Source organism: Myotis nattereri (assembly GCF_964212035.1).
Source record: "Myotis nattereri genome assembly, chromosome: X".
In the NCBI taxonomy this organism is placed as follows: domain Eukaryota; kingdom Metazoa; phylum Chordata; class Mammalia; order Chiroptera; family Vespertilionidae; genus Myotis; species Myotis nattereri.
In genome coordinates, this window is record NC_138078.1 from 30,818,740 (window position 1) to 30,835,164 (window position 16,425).

Sequence of the window (16,425 nt, forward strand, 5' to 3'; positions counted from 1 at the left end):
TCAACTCAGTGATCCGGAGACCCAAAACTGTAATTTAGATAACATGCCTAAGTTTAACCCAGGTTACCCAAGGACTCTAGATAATGTATTTCTGTCACTTCAGTGACCCTGAGACCCGAAACTGTAATTAACATGCTTAATTCTGCTTCTGTAATCTGCTTTTTTGTGAGCCAGGTGCCACATTCCAAACCCTGGGATGTAATCAATACCTTTGTGATTTTTGCCTATATAAGTCTGGTTTTGCCACAATCTTATTGCTATGAGATTTGGGGATGACCCCTTATAGTCCCGGATTGCAATAAATGTGACTCTTTAATTCGACTCCTTGAGGCGTCCTTCCTGATTCGCGGGGTACATTACAACATATATCCCAATAGCTGATAAATATGATTTCTCTACTTTCTTTCCCTGAAACTCATGTCTATGATATTGTTAAAAAAACTGTACATTATTTACCTTTTTTATTAGGCACAAATTCTATTAGAGTGATATTTACAGTTCACTAGCCATCCTATTAGAGTTCAACATCTAAAAGAAAAAGCTGAGATTTCATCTGAATCATAAAGGGTGAGCAAGATATCAAAGAAGATATGGATAAGTAAGTCATTAATGGAGCCATTAACTTCACTTTGAGACATGTTATATATGAGGATTGTAGGGAAGGAGTGATTCCCTAACTGGCTATTTAGGCTAACAGAGGATGATAATAACACTAATAACAATAGAAGTCTGTGCCAATTGTGGGGAAAGGAGGAAAGTAAATTATTAGACATGCATAATTGAAGTAATAAGATATCTAAGTGGAGATACCTTTTATATAAGTAGAACTGTTTCACTGGAGACTGATGAGAGGGTTAGCAGTCATTTATATGAAAATGGGGTATTGAAATTATAAGAATAGATACCTTTTTCAAAGTTGAAAAGAAATAGAAACTGATGCTTTCAATGAGAATGAAAAATAATCCCCTTTGAACTCATTGATGATCTTACTTTTCAACTGAATATATGCATTCAGACATCGCTGGTGGCCTTCTACTTGTGGTGCCATGAAATCAGTTCAGGAATATGTGTAGTAGTGGAGTGTTTACTTATTTTTATATAATGAGCTTCATATCATATTTTTGGAAACCAAAATAAAAATAATAAAGTACATCAGTGTTTGAAAATAGAAATATGCCTCTTTGTTTAATATGACATTACTCCAGGTTACTATTAAGTACTTGAATTCAATATCTACTCTTTGATACTGACTACTGTAAGAAAGGCAGATTAATAAATTGACTAGTTTTATCTATCATCATGATTTGCATGAAACTTTTAAATGTTCCTGAATCAACATTCAGTTCAGCTTTGCTGACCTTCCAGAGCAATAAAGATTATGTGGATAAAAATTACCTGGGGGCATAATTACTTCCTTAAAAATCAGCAGGAGGCCCAGAATCCGCATCCATCTGGCCTTCCTGTGCCCCACACAGACCCAGCCCGCCTAGCCATACCTGAAAATGTGGCACCCAAGAACAGGGAGCACAAAAGCGCCTATCAGGACTGGGATAAGACGACCCAGATCCACTTCAGCAACATCTCCACAGCCAAAGCTTTTGCTGATGCTATTAGAACAAGTCTTGGACCAAAAGGAATGGAAAAAATGATTCAAGATGGAAAAGGCGATGTGACCATTACAACTGATGGTGCCACCATTCTGAAACAAATGCGTGTAACACCCAGCAGCCAGAATGCTGGTAGAGTTGTCTAAGGCACAAGATATAGAAGCAGGAGATGGCACTACATCAGTGGTCATCATTGCTGGCTCTCTCTTAGATTCCTGTACTAAGCTTCTTCAGAAAGGGATTCATCCAACAATCATTTTGGAGTCATTCCAGAAGGCTTTGGAAAAGGGTATTGAAGTATTGGTTGACATGTCTCAACCTGTGGAACTGAGTGACAGAGAAACTTTGTAAATAGTGCAGCCACTTCATTGAACTCAAAGGTTGACTCTCAGTATTCAAGTCTGCTTTCTCCAATGAGTGTAAATGCAATTCTGAAGGTGATTGACTCAGCCACAGCTACTGGTGTAGATCTTAGAGATATTAAAAGAGTTAAGAAACTTGGTGGAACAATCTAGGACTGTGAGTTGGTGGAAAGGTTGGTTCTCACTCAGAAGGTTGCAAACTCTGGTATAACCAGAGTCGAAAAGGCTAAAATTGGGCTTATTCAGTTTTGCTTATCTGCTCCCAAAACAGATGGTAGTTTCTGACTATGTCCAGATGGACGGAGTGCTTGGAGAGGAGAGAGCCAATATTCTAAACTTAGTGAAGCAAATTAAAAAACAAACAGGATGTAATGCTCTTCTCATACAAAAGTCTATTTTAAGAGATGCTCTAAGTCAGCGGTTCTCAACCTATGGGTCGCGACCCCTTTGGGGGTTGAACGACCCTTTCACAGGGGTCGCCTAAATACATCCTGCATATCAGACATTTACATTACGATTCATAACAGTAGCAAAATTACAGTTGTGAAGTAGCAACGAAAATAATTTTATGGTTGGGGGTCACCACAACATGAGGAACTGTATTAAAGGGTCGCGGCATTAGGAAGGTTGAGAACCACTGCTCTAAGTGATCTTGCATTACATTTCCTAAACAAAATGAAGATTATGGTGATTAAGGATAATGAAAGAGAAGATATTGAATTCATTTGTAAGATGATTGGAACCAAGCCAGTTGCTCCTATTGACCATTTCATAGCTGAGTTAGCTGAGGAGGCCAATTTAAATGGTTCTGGCAAACTGCTCAAGATTACAGGCTGTACAAGCCCTGGAAAAACAGTTACAATTGTTGTTTGTGGATCTAACAAATTGGTTATTGAAGAATCTTAGCACTCCATTAATGATGCCCTATTTGTCATTCGCTGTTTAGTGAAGAATAGAGCTCTTATTGCAGGAGGTGGTGCTCCAGAAATAGAGTTGGCTCTATGGTTAACTGAATATTCGTGAACATTGAGTGGTATGGAATCCTACTGTGTTTTGCTTTTGCAGATGGTATGGAAGTAATTCCATCTACACTAGCTGAAAATGCTGGCCTGAATCCCATTTCTACAGTAACAGAACTAGGAAACTGGCATGCCCAAGGAGAAAAAACTACAGGCATTAATGTCGAAAGGGTGATATTTTCAACATTTTGGAGGAACTGGTTGTTCAGCCCCTGCTGGTTTCAGTTAGCGCACTGACACTAGTGACTGAAACTGTCCAGAGCATCCTGAAAATTGATGATGTGGTAAACACTCGGTAATCTGGATAACACTGGCTGACTGGCACCATCATGGCCACTAATAGTGCGGCTGGAATGGAAAATCACTGGTGTTTCTTGTTGTTTGAAATATTGTTTCCCTTATGAATTCCTGGGCCTGGACTTCCAGTTTTCATTTACTTAAAATTGTATTGACACAGTTTAATGAAAATATTAAAGATTTGGTTTCAAAAAAAATCAACAGGAAACTTCATATACCAAAGGTTTATTTGGTACTATATAAGAATCCTAAAGCATACTAGGGATATAAGATGGTGTACGGTGGAACTTTCCTTCTTTATATTTTTCACATTCAGCATAATAGTAAACTCCAAGATTGTATAAGAAGTTTTAAATGATATTCAGTAGAAATTATATAATTCTGTTAGGTTTTCCTGTGTTCAAAAGTGACACCCTAATCATCATAGATTATTATTTTTTAAAATACATTTTATTGATTTTTTACAGAGAGAAAGGGAGAGGGATAGTTAGAAACATTGATGAGAGAGAAACACCGATCAGCTGCCTCCTGCACACTCCCTATCAGGGATGTGCCCGCAACCAAGGTACATGCCCTTGACCAGAATCGAAACTGGGACCCTTCAGTCCGCAGGCAGATTCTCTATCCACTGAGCCAAACCGGTTAGGGCTCATCATAGATCATTATCTTACTTTCCATTTACTTTTATTTTTAACCAGAGGCCCAGTGCATGGATTTGTGCACATTGAAATGAAATTAATTAGAAGGTGGCTGGTGGGGCAGGACTGGGCAAAATGGGCTGGACACGCCCTGGAGCAAACCTCCCACAGTCCCTCCCCGGCCGGCCACACCTGGGGTGACGCCGGGGATCAAAGGGCATCTGCAGAGTGAGCGCAGTCCCTCTGACAGGAGGGTCCCTCGCCTGGCCTGTGGGGATCAGGCTGAAACTGGCAGTCCAACATCCCCCAAGGGATCCCGGAGTGCAAGAGGGCACTCTGCAAAGTTGCTGTTGCTCAGCAGCTCCTGCTTTAAGCTTCTGTCCCCTGGTGGTCATTGTGCATCATAGCTACTTGGCTGGTTGGCCGGTCGGCTGGTCAGCCAGTCGTTTAGGCTTTTATATATATAGATTATTTCCCTTGATTTGCTAATTTATTTTTACTTGTTTCATTTTTATTGATTTTAGAGTGAGGAAGGGAGAGGAGGAAGGTGAGAGACAAAGGTGAGAGAGAAACACCCATCAGTTGCTTCCTGGATGCGCCCCAACAGGGCATCGGACTCTGACCTGGGTATGTGCCCTGACCAGGAATCGAAGCTGCCACCTTTTGGGGTACAGGATAAAGGTCCAACCAATGAAACCACACTGGCCAGGTCCTGTCTGGCTAATTTCTACCTATCCAGTTAATTTCACCTACTCCAAGAAGCTTTTCCACCTTCTTCCCCACTCCCACTACTACAGGCACCCTCTTGGTCTTCAAAGACCCCTAGGATTCCCTATCTCCTGAGAAGCACACTGCATGTGACTTTTCCATCAATCACTCTCTTGATGAAAGTTTTCCCTTTCTGTTCCTTCCTCCAGGAAGTCTACGCTGATGCTCCAAGCAGGATCTGCCTTGTCCTCCTCTGGATTCCCACAGCACCTGCAGGTGCCTTCATTCATTCCTGCTAAATCCTCCCAAGAATAATGGGTTGTGTGCATGCTGTCTTCCCACCAGGCAGCCTTCTAGGCACCCTATGTAGACTGTGAGTCCTAATCCACAAATCAGAGCTGTGCATCCAGGAACTCTTACTCTCTATTTGAAAGACTTTAGGAAAACTGCACCAGGGAATAAATGAATAAGATTATAGTTCTAAATCACAGTAGTTCACACTTAGAGTTAGCAAGTAATTTATAGTAAACAATAACCAGATCTTGAAATAATCTATGATCAGTGGAAAGTTCATCTTGAGGAGAAGATAAACATTTTAAACTTCAGAAAGCATTTTTGTCTTTGATGAAGGAAATAGAAAGTAGCTGTTCTTTTCACTAGAACAAATGGGTTGAGAAATCATAGTGGGAAGATTATTGCTTATAAGAAGACTCTAGAGATCTTAAATTCTGCCAACATTGAAATTATGTCTTTTTCAAATAAAGATTACAGAGCTTTTTACTGTGAAACTACATAAGAATGGGGAAAATAAAAAAAAAATTGTGAAAGGGAGACTTGAGATCATAAAAGTATTAATTCTGGTAGGCTTTTAACAGACATTAAACATCAGGAAAATATTATGTCCATTTTTAAAGTAATTCTAAAAATATTGAAACCTAAACAAATTACAGTTATTGTCCAGGGATATTAATAATACTGCAGGAAAAGAAACATCTATGTGGTGTCCATTCCCCTCAATTAGTACATGGTTTCTCATTTGTGAATGGTTTCTGTAATTATTCCAACTAATGAATGTATAAAACTTGCTGGAACAATTGACTATTTTACCAAATTAAAGATAATAACTTCTTATATATTGTAAAGAAACCTACAGATAACACAAACTGTCACTGGAAAATATTTATAAAAATACAGTTGGTGAAAAGTAAAGAGAATATAATAAAAATCTCATTTCCTATTAGAGGACTCATATATCTCTATGAAGAGATGTATTTTGAGGATGAAAGAGTGAATATTTGGCCATTTCTATGTCCTCTTTGGAGAAATGTCTATTCAGGTCTTCTGGCCATTTTTATTAGATTGTTTGTCTTCCTTTTGTTGAGTTGTATGAGTACTTTATATATTTTGGATATTAACCCCTTGTCACATGTATTATTGGCAAATATGTTCTCAAATACAGTGGGTTCCCTTTTCATTTTGATTGTGATTTCTTTTTCTGTGCAGAAGCTTTTTATTTTGATGTAGTCCCATTTGTTTATTTTCTCCTTACTATCAGACATGAGATGTCTGATATTTTGCTGCCTATGTTTTCTTCTAAGATTTTTATGGTTACATGCCTTACATTTAAGTTTTTTTTTAATCCATATTGAGTTTATTCTTGTGTATGGTGTAAGTTGTTGATCTAGTTTCATATTCTTGTATAAATAGACATTTCTCCAAAAGGACATACAAATGGCCAAAAGCCACATGAAAAAATGCTAAAAGTCACTAATCATCAGAGAAATGCAAATTAAAACCACAATGAGATATCACCTCACAATTGTAAGAATGGCTGTCATTAAAAAAATCAACAATCAACAAATGCTGGTGAGGATGCAGAGAAAAGGGAACACTAGTTTCCTGCTGGTGGGAATGCAGACTGGTGCAGCCACTATGGAAAACAGTATGAAGTTTGCTCAAAAATTTAAAAATAGAACTTCCGTTTGACCCAGTGATTCCATTTCTGGGAATATATCCTAAAAAAACCCATAACTCCAATCAGAAAGTATGTATGCACCCCTATGTTCATAACGACGTTATTTACAATAGCTAAGATTTGGAAACAACCGAAATGCCAATCAGTAATTGAACGGGTAAAAAAGCTGTGGTATTTTACACAATAGAATACTATGAGGCTGTAAAAAAGATGGTTATCCTACCCTTTGGGACAGTACAGATGGACCTGGAAATATTATGCTACGTGAAATAAACCAATCTGAGAAAGACAAATATAACATGATCTCACTTATTTGTTGGAATCTAATGAGCAGAATGAATTGGCCAACAAAATAAGAGCTGAAGCATGGAGGCATGGAACAGACTGACATACCTCAATGTGGTTTTGGGGGGATGAGAAGAGATAAACCAAAGAACTTATATACTTATAGGCATAACCCATGGACATGGGCAATAGGGTAATGAAGACATGGGGGGGGGTGGATAGGACCTGGGAGGATAAGGATGTCGGGGTGAAAGGGGACATATCTGTAATACTGTATTAACAACAAGTTTATTTTAAAAAATTAAAAATAACAGGCAAAAAAAGAGAAAGAGTGAGTATTTGATAAAGTAAATTAGATGCTTAAAGTGAATTTTAGAGGAACTATGGATGGTGTGCATAAGTTTTTATTTTTTTAGATGAAGTAAATTTAGCTACATAAAAGCTTTTATTTATATATTAGAGGCCTGGTGCATAAAATTAGTGCATGGGGGGGTCCCTCAGCCTGGCCAGCACCCTCTCGCAATCCGGGACCCCTCAGGGGATGTCGGGCATCCCTCTCCCAATCTGGGACCAGTGGCTCCTAACCGCTCGCCTGCCTGCCTGCCTGATTGCCCCTAACCACTCTTCCTGCCTGCCTGATCACCCCTAACTGCCTCTGCCTCGGCCCCCACTACTGCACCTTTGTCGGGAAGGATGTCTGGAATGATGTCCTGAAGGTTGTTTGGCTGTCTGGTCTAATTAGCATATTATGCTCTTATTATTATAGAAGATATATATATATATATATATATATATATATATATATATATATAAATTTATTTTTACTACCCTTTACATTTTTTCATTGATTGATTTTTGAGAGAAAGAGAAAGAGAGGGGAGAGAGAGAGAGAGAGAGAGAGAGAGAGAGAGAGAGAGAAAGAAATTTGTTGTTCTACTTATTTATGCATCCATTGTTTGCTTCTTATATAAGCTCTAACCAGGGATCAAACCTGCAATCTTGGCATAGCAGGACAACACTCTAACCAATTGAATGGCCCACCCAGGGATAAAAAAAGCTTTTATTTTTTTAGTGGTTTATGCAATCTAAGGGTCATTGTTGAATTGCTAAAGAAAGCACAGTGGTTTTAGCAGCTTGTAGAGAATAGAAAGTGAAATGAAGAAACTGACTTATTTTAAGGAACTTTAAGAAAAAAATAGAAGTATCTAATGAGAATTTTTAAATTAATTTTAGAAAGAGAGAGGGGGAAAGAGAGAAACATTTATTTGTTGTTTCATTTGTGCATTGAGTCATTTTTTTAAACCTGTCTTTACTGTTGAAAGTATTACAGATGTGTTCTTTTTTTGTTGTGTTAATCCTCATCTGAGGATATATTTTTTCATTGATTTTCAGGGAGAGTAGAAGAGAGAGGGAAAGACAGAGAGAAACAACTATGTGAGAGAAACACATTGATTGGTTGCCTCCTGCATGAGCCCTGACCAAGGCCCATGCCAGGGGGGAACCTGTAACCAAGGTACTTGCCTTAGACTGGAATCGAACCCAGGACCCTTTGGTCCACAGACTGATGCTCTATGCACTGAGCAAAACTGCTAGGGCCAGATATATCCTTTTTTATTCCCATTGACCATGTCCACTCCTTCAAGGCCTTCACCGCACTGTTGTCTATATCCATGGTCTATGCATATATGCATATAAGTTCCCCAGTTAATCTCCTCCCACCCCACACTCCCATCATCATCTACCCTCTAAGATTTGGCAGTCTGTTTCAAGGTTCTCTCTCTAGATCTATTTTGTTCATTAGATTCCACATATGAGTGAGATCATGGATAGTTGTCTTCCTCTGACTGACTTATTTCACTTAGCATAATACTCTCCAGGTCCCTCCATGCTGTCTCAAAGAGAAAGAGATCCTTCTTTTTTTACAGCTGCATAGTATTCCATGGTGTAAATGTACCACCTCTTTTTTATCTACTCATCTACTGATGGGCATTTATGCTGTTTCTAGATCTTAGCTATTGTAAATTATTCTGCTATGAACATAGGGGTGCATACATTCTTTCTGAAATATATTTTGTTTTTCTTAGAATATATTCCTAGATGTGGGACCCCTGGATCAAATGGCAGTTCCATATTTAATTTTTCAGGAAACTCCATACTGTTTTCCACAGTGGCTGCATTTCCACCAGCAGTGTATTAAGGTTCCCTTTTCTTCACATTCTCACTAGCACTTTTCATTTGTTTATTTTTGATGATAGCCATTCTGAGAGGTGTGAGGTAATGCCTCATTTTCTTTTTAATTTTCATCTCTCTAGTGATTAGTGACTTTGAGCCACTTTTCATATTTCTCTTGGCCATCTGAAAGAGCCCAGTCTGACACCATAATTTTAAAAGTATATTGTTTTGAGCCTCTATGTTTATGATGGTTTACTACGGGTGAAAAAGAAAGTAAATGCAAATGCAAAAATAAAGACAAATACAGATTTATAGTAAAATATTTTAATATTCCTTTCTTGATAATTGAGAGAACCCTAACTATAAAATCAGTAGGTATATAATAGACTGAAGAAGACCATTGACCAACAGGGTCTAATTACACTTTCAGAATATTCCACAACCAACAACGGAATCCACATTCTAAATAAGTGATGATTTTAATCTACTTCTTTTGGTTATACAAATTATTTAACAATGAAGGGGTGGACTTAAAAAGGATCCTTTTATGGAGCAACTGGAAATCTCATACATTGCTGTGGGAATATAAAATAGCATAATCACTTAGGAAAGCAATTTAATGGTATCTTATAAATTTAAGTGTTCATATATCCTGTGGCCCAACCATTCTATTCCTAGGCTTTTACCCAAAAGATATGAAATCATATGACCATATAAAGTCTTGAATATGATGATCTATGACAATTTCATCTGTAATAATAAAAAAACAGAAACTAATCCACACACTTACCCATAGGCAAATGGTAAATTAACAAAATAACAATAGAAATACAAATTAGATATATCCAAAAACATAGGTGAATCTGAAAACAATTATACTGCATGAAAGAAGCCAGGCAAAACAAATAACATATTATATGATTGTGTTTATATAAAATTTTACAAAATGCAACCTAATCTATAATGATGGAAAGCATATCAGTGGTTGCCTGGGGTGGGATGTTCAGGAATAGGCATGCATGAGGGCTTACAAAGGTTCACTATGAGCTTTGGAGGGTGATTAAATGTTCAGTCTCTTGGTTGTGATGATGGTTTCATGGGTGCATACACATGTCAAAACTTATTAAGTTGTATACTTTAAATATGCGTGTTTATTGTATGTCACTTTTGCTATTTAAAAAAAAATACCTATGCTATAAGGTAATGATCATTTCAGAATCTGTATACATAAAAGGCTAATATGCTAAGTGTCCCACCATCTGAGCAGATGCTCAAAGCAGGAGCTGCTGTGACATGCACTGGTCATTTATAGAGAGATGGCACCGTGAACCTAGTGCCCACAAAGTAACACTTGGCTTCCCCCAGGTGGTACACAGGCCTTACCACCACCCCAGAGCAACACCCCACCGAATTGCAGCCAATGCTGCCGAGACCCCATGGCACAAAATGTGACCCATAGCCCTGCCCAGCCTGGAAATGGTGGTTGAAGGCACCAGGTAATGATGTCATGTAGCAACCCCCAGCTTCCTCTCCATAGTGACTAGCTTCCTTGCAGTTTCTTCAGCCCAGGAACACGACTTGCTTTATAGACTTGCTTTATAGCTAGGTGGAAACATTTTACACTTTAACCAAATGTCTGTGAAGAGTTTTCCCATGTCTCATATCAATTGATCCTCACAGAAGTCCTGGAGTAGGTAGATAGGAGACTCAGTGGAATCCTATTTTCATTAGCTGGAAAACGAAGATTTAGAAAGCTTAGAAATTTGACCCGACTGAAAAGAAGTAAGAAATGGTGGACCTTGAAAATGACTTCAGGTTTTCTCACTGTGCAGAATATAGTCAAACACTGCTACAGTAAATTTTTACCCTTTGTTCTCCCTGCATGATCTACAATAATAATCTGCTTCATGTTGATATTTACTGCTGTGTTGCTGACAATTACCTGAAAGAGAAGTTGGGGTGCTTCACTGGGCTGGAAAAAGTTTAGCTAAATCAGAAAGCAGGTCTAATTAAGCAACTTTATTCTATATATATATATATATATATATATATATATATATATATATATATGGATAAGTTGACTTGTGCATGCACAATGCATATAAAGTTTTTGCTGGTGCCAATGTCACACGTGTATTTCGATCTCTCATTGTTGATAGTGAATTTGGTTGACACTTCTATTATAAAGGGCAAATAACAATATTAAAATATTTCTTCTAGTTCATTTTCTTTCAATGTGCATGAATTTGTGCACTGGACCACTAGTGGAATATAATGAACCAAGAACTATGTAGGAAATAAAAATAAATAAAGAAAACACATCCATATGGAGGAAGAGAAGAATCAAAAGAGTCTGTTCTTTTGGTCATAATGCTTACAACTTATCACCAATTGTTAACAGTAGAAACTGGAAATTAAAATGTTAACTTCATAGTAAGTTTTTCAGAGTTCATGGTATCATTTTATGTCTTATGTTTATAAGTAAGTACATTCCAAAACTTGTGTGGTTATTATTCTTCAGTAATTGCTCTTGGTAACTCTAGTAACTCCTTTTAATGTGTTTCTAAATTAAATTCAAATGGTCTATATATATTTTGTGTGTGTGTGTGTGTGTGTGTGTGTGTGTGTGTACCAGCCCCTACTTGACTCTTTAATTGTAGTTAACATATTGTGGGAAATAACAGGTTATTTTTTTGTGTGAGATACATTTTTTTTTCTAAATGATCTATATATTCCATGAGAAAAAATTGATTTGTGAGACAGTTTATCTGTTCAGCTCATGATTCTCAGTAATCATTTACACATATCAAAAAGTAGATCCAGTAATGCTTAATGCTTTGGTGTTAATAGAAAACAAAAATCAACTAAACTTACATTCTAGGTGGCATTGTTCCTTTATTCCATGAAATCTACTGAGAAAAATATGTCTGTCCAACTATCATCTGCATGAATTAGAACTTTTATGCTTACGTTAGTCATTTCCTTTTTTAAAAAATATTTTTATTGCTTTTTTTACAGAGAGGAAGGGAGAGGGATAGAGAGTTAGAAACATCGATGAGAGAGAAACATCGATCAGCTGCCTCTTGCACACCTCTTACTGTGGATGTACCCACAACCAAGGTACATGACCTTGACCGGAATCGAACCTGGGACCTTTGGGTCTGCAGGCTGATGCTCTATCCACTGAGCCAAACCAGTTAGGGCTGTTAGTCATTTTCTTAATGACAATCATATACTTTACAAAATGTTCCCCCTGATATTTCCAGTACCCAGAATAGTCATTAAGAAAATGACTACGAGTGGCACTAACATTTATTGAGCATCTTCTATTCCTGATGGTAATGAAGAGTTTGAATCTATGTTTGATATTTGAGTGTGGAAATCATTTAAGCCCAACTCTTCCTTTCTGTACCACCACATATTTGGTGCAATAGATATGGAAACCTGCCTGTCTCTTAAGATATTGAACCTGTAGCAATTTCACAGCCTTAGCCTACCAGTGGGATTCCTTCTTCAGACCTATTTTATAGCCATTACCAAAGCCAAACCAACTCTCTGATATGCTTTTTCCATTCCCAACCAGATTGTACCTGCCTTGCTCTAAGCAGAAGTTTCTTGTGTGAGTAATAGATTTTCTTAGCAATGATCAAGGTGTGTGATGTGCCATCAGTTTAAATATCCAACTTATTAATTGGGCAGGGTTCATTTCACCTCTGAGCAGGTGATCATAAAACACTGAAATTGTTTAAAGATTTACCATATATAACCTTGTTATTGTCAGTACAAATATTTGAGAGTGCTCTTATTATTTGTTTTGCAGGAAAAAAAAATGAATCTTCAGGGAGGCTGCTTAAACTGTCCAAAGCCACACAGACAATAAGTGGAAGTGTCAGGACTTGAATCCAGTTCTGTCAAAATCCCAAATTCCTGCAGAAAAAGGAAGGCCTTGTAGAGAGGGAAGATCATATCTTTGCATGACAACAGGTAGCAAATTGAAGACGCCTGAAAAGAAATGTATTATTTAGTGGCCATAAGTCATTATTAAAGGGCATTATGTCTATATGGCTATAGTAAATAGGAAAACTATAATATGTGGATCTATTTTAGCCATTTTTTTCTAAAATTGGCATGATAGTTGGAATGTGTAAGTGATCAAAGTCATTCTAGGAAAATTCAGCTATAGAGGTAGCAAATAGTCCTTTCCTTTGGCCATTTTTTACTCTATTATTACTTACTAGAGGCCAAGTGCTCATGAAATCACATGCAAGTAGCTGATTTCAGCTTGCCTCAGCTGGCTGCCCTGCCCATCACCGCTGGTAGCTCATGCCCCACCCTCCGATGCTCCTAGCTCTCCACCTCTAGTAGCTCTCAGCTACTAGTAGCTTGCTGCCCTGCCCTGCCCTCTGCCACTCATAGCTCTCCACTGCTAGTAGCTCACACCCCGCCACCACCGCGAGAGCCGCTACTCATTTGGTCATGAGGACATTATGGCGTGACAGCCACAGGCCTTTTATATAAGAGACTGGTTTTTCCCAGAGAGAATTCCCACCTTTATTCTCAATTTCTATGGGGTAATCTCTAACTACTTGGAATAGTCTGAAAACATGAATATGCATTATTTATTGTTGACCCTAAGGACAACACCTATTAGTTTATATCAATGAGATGACTCATGGTAGATCCCTTGGACCAGGTGATATAAGCCAGACCTGCAGAGAGTAGGTCTGCAACCACATGAACAATTAATCAATTAATTATTCCTACCTACTGAAGTTCCAGTAAAAACACTGAATACCAAAGTTCAAGTAAATACCCCAAATTTTAATATTCTTAGTGCATTGTCACACATTAATGACAGGAGACTATTATAGTCTGAATGTTTGTTTCTCCACAAAATCCAAATGCTGAAATATAATTCACAGTGTGATAGTATTAGGAAGTGGGCTTTGAGGAGGTGTAGTCCTCAGGAATGGAATAATTACTTTATAAAAGAAACCCCAGAGAACTTTCTTGCCTTTCCCACCTTGTAAGATTATAGTGAGAAGATGGCAGTCTATGAATCTAGAAGCGGATTCTCAACAGACGCTAAATCTACTGACACCTTGATCTTGAGCTTCTTAACTTTCCTGAATAATGAGAAAAAAAATTCTGAAGAGAAACCAAGATGGCGGCATAGGTAAACATTGGAGTTTTCTGCCTAGAACAACCACTTCAAAAATACAACTAAAAGACAGAACGGACATCATCCAGAACCACAGGAAGGCTGGCTGAGTGGAAATTCAACAACTAGAAGAAAAGAGAAAAGCATACCGAGACTCAGAGGAGGTGCGGTGTGGAAGTAAAATACAAAGGTGCGGAGGTGCATGTGGAATGGGCTGGTGGCTGAGGGCGCGGCTGTCGTTTTCAATCGGGAGGGAGTCTCAGGCTCTGAGCTTCAGTTCCCAGCGAGTCTCTATGGACCAAGACTCATACGGGAGAAGCGGGACTGTCTGGCATCGGTCAGAACTCGAGGGCAGCTTTCTCTCGGAGGGGCAGGCAGGGATTTCCAGGATACTGAGAAACGGAGACTCCATAACTGCTAGCCCTGCCCTGTTGATCCCGTGGAACCCACCCCGCTCAAGCCCTACAGGGAGGCTTTTGCTGGATAGCCTCAGGCAAAGGCTAGATTAGCACCTCGCTAGAGATCCAGGAGCCAGGAAACCCAGAGGTCAGAGTAGGACCATCCAGTTTGCAGCTCCATGGAACCATAAAAGACACACTCAGGGGCAGACCCAGTGAGCACCAAAGCCCCATTGAAGTAAGTCTTGCTCCCGAGGGGTATCTCCAGCACAGAAGTTCTCCCATTGCAGACACAGCTGATTCTCACAGCCAATTGGCCTGGAGGTCATTCCCTCCCAGTGTTAACTACAACAATCAAGGTTTAACTACAACAAGACTGTGCACAAAGCCCACAAATGGGTGCCCCAAGAGTGTCCACCTCAGGTAATTGGGGAGGCTCAACCACTGGACCCGAGAGGACACTTAGCACAGAAAACAACTTTAACAACACAGGGAAGCATAAAAAATACAGAGCCAAAGAAAAAGGACACAAATGACAGAAATGGAGGGAAGCAAACTACTGGATATAGAGTTCAAAACCACACTTTTAAGGTTTTTCAAGAATTTTCTAGAAACTGCCAATAAACTTAATGAGATCTACAAGAAATCTAATGAGACCCTTGAGGTTGTGATAAAGGACAAACTAGAAATTAAGCATACACTGACTGAAATAAAGAATACTACACAGACTCCCAACAGCAGACTAGAGGCTTGCAAGAATCAAGTCAACGATTTGAAATATGAAGAAGCAAAAAATACCCAACCAGAAAAGCAAAATTAAAAAAGAATCCAAAAATACGAAGATAGTGTAAGGAGCCTCTGGGACAGCTTCAAGCGTACCAACATCCGAATTATAGGGGTGCCAGAAGAAGAGAGAGAGCAAGATATTGAAAACCTATTTGAAGGAATAATGACAGAAAACTTCCCCTACCTGGTCAAAGAAATAGACTTACAAGTCCAGGAAGCACAGAGAACCCCACACAAAAGGAATCCAAAGAGGACTAAACCAAGACACATCATAATTAAAATGCCAAGAGCAAAAGACAAAGAGAGAATCTTAAAAGCAGCAAGAGAAAGAAACTCAGTTACCTACAAGGGAATACCCATACGACTGTCAGCTGATTTCTCAACAGAAACTTTGCAGGCCAGAAGAGAGTGGCAAGAAATATTCAAAGTGATGAATGCCAAGAACCTACAACCAAGATTACTTTATCCAGCAAAGCTATCATTCAGAATGGAAGGTCAGATAAAGAGCTTCACAGATAAGGAAAAGCTAAAGGAGGTCATCACCACCAAACCAGTATTATATGAAATGCTGAAAGGTATCCTTTAAGAAGAGGAAGAAGAAGAAGAAGGTAAAGATACAAATTATGAACAACAAATACACATCTATCAACAAGTGAACCTGAAAATCAAGTGAATAATCTGATGAACAGAATGAACTGGTGATTATAATAGAATCAGGGGCATAGAAAGGGAGTGGACTGGCTTTTCTTGGGGGGGCAAGGGGTGAGGGGGATGAGGGAAGAGACTGGACAAAAATCATGCACCTATGGATGAGGACAGTGGGTGGCGAGTGAGGGAGGAGGGTGGGGTGAGAACTGGGTGGAGGGGAGTTATGGGGGGGTGGGGAAGAGGAACAAATGTAATAATCTGAACAATAAAGCTTTAATTAATTTAAAAATAAATAAATAAATAAATAAGAAAAAAAATTCTGATATTTATAAGCCATCCAATCTATGGAATTTTTATCAGTCTAAGATG

At 38.6% G+C, this 16,425-nt stretch overlaps 1 pseudogene across 1 annotated transcript; it reads left to right on the plus strand.

Annotated features, from left to right (window-relative positions):
• The first annotated feature begins 1,378 nt into the window (after nucleotides 1–1,378).
• On the plus strand, nucleotides 1,379–3,287 carry LOC308511624 (T-complex protein 1 subunit delta-like; annotated as a pseudogene). The gene is made up of 2 exons: nucleotides 1,379–2,382; nucleotides 2,592–3,287. The product of its transcript is annotated as a T-complex protein 1 subunit delta-like (transcript).
• The last annotated feature ends 13,138 nt before the right edge of the window (nucleotides 3,288–16,425 follow it).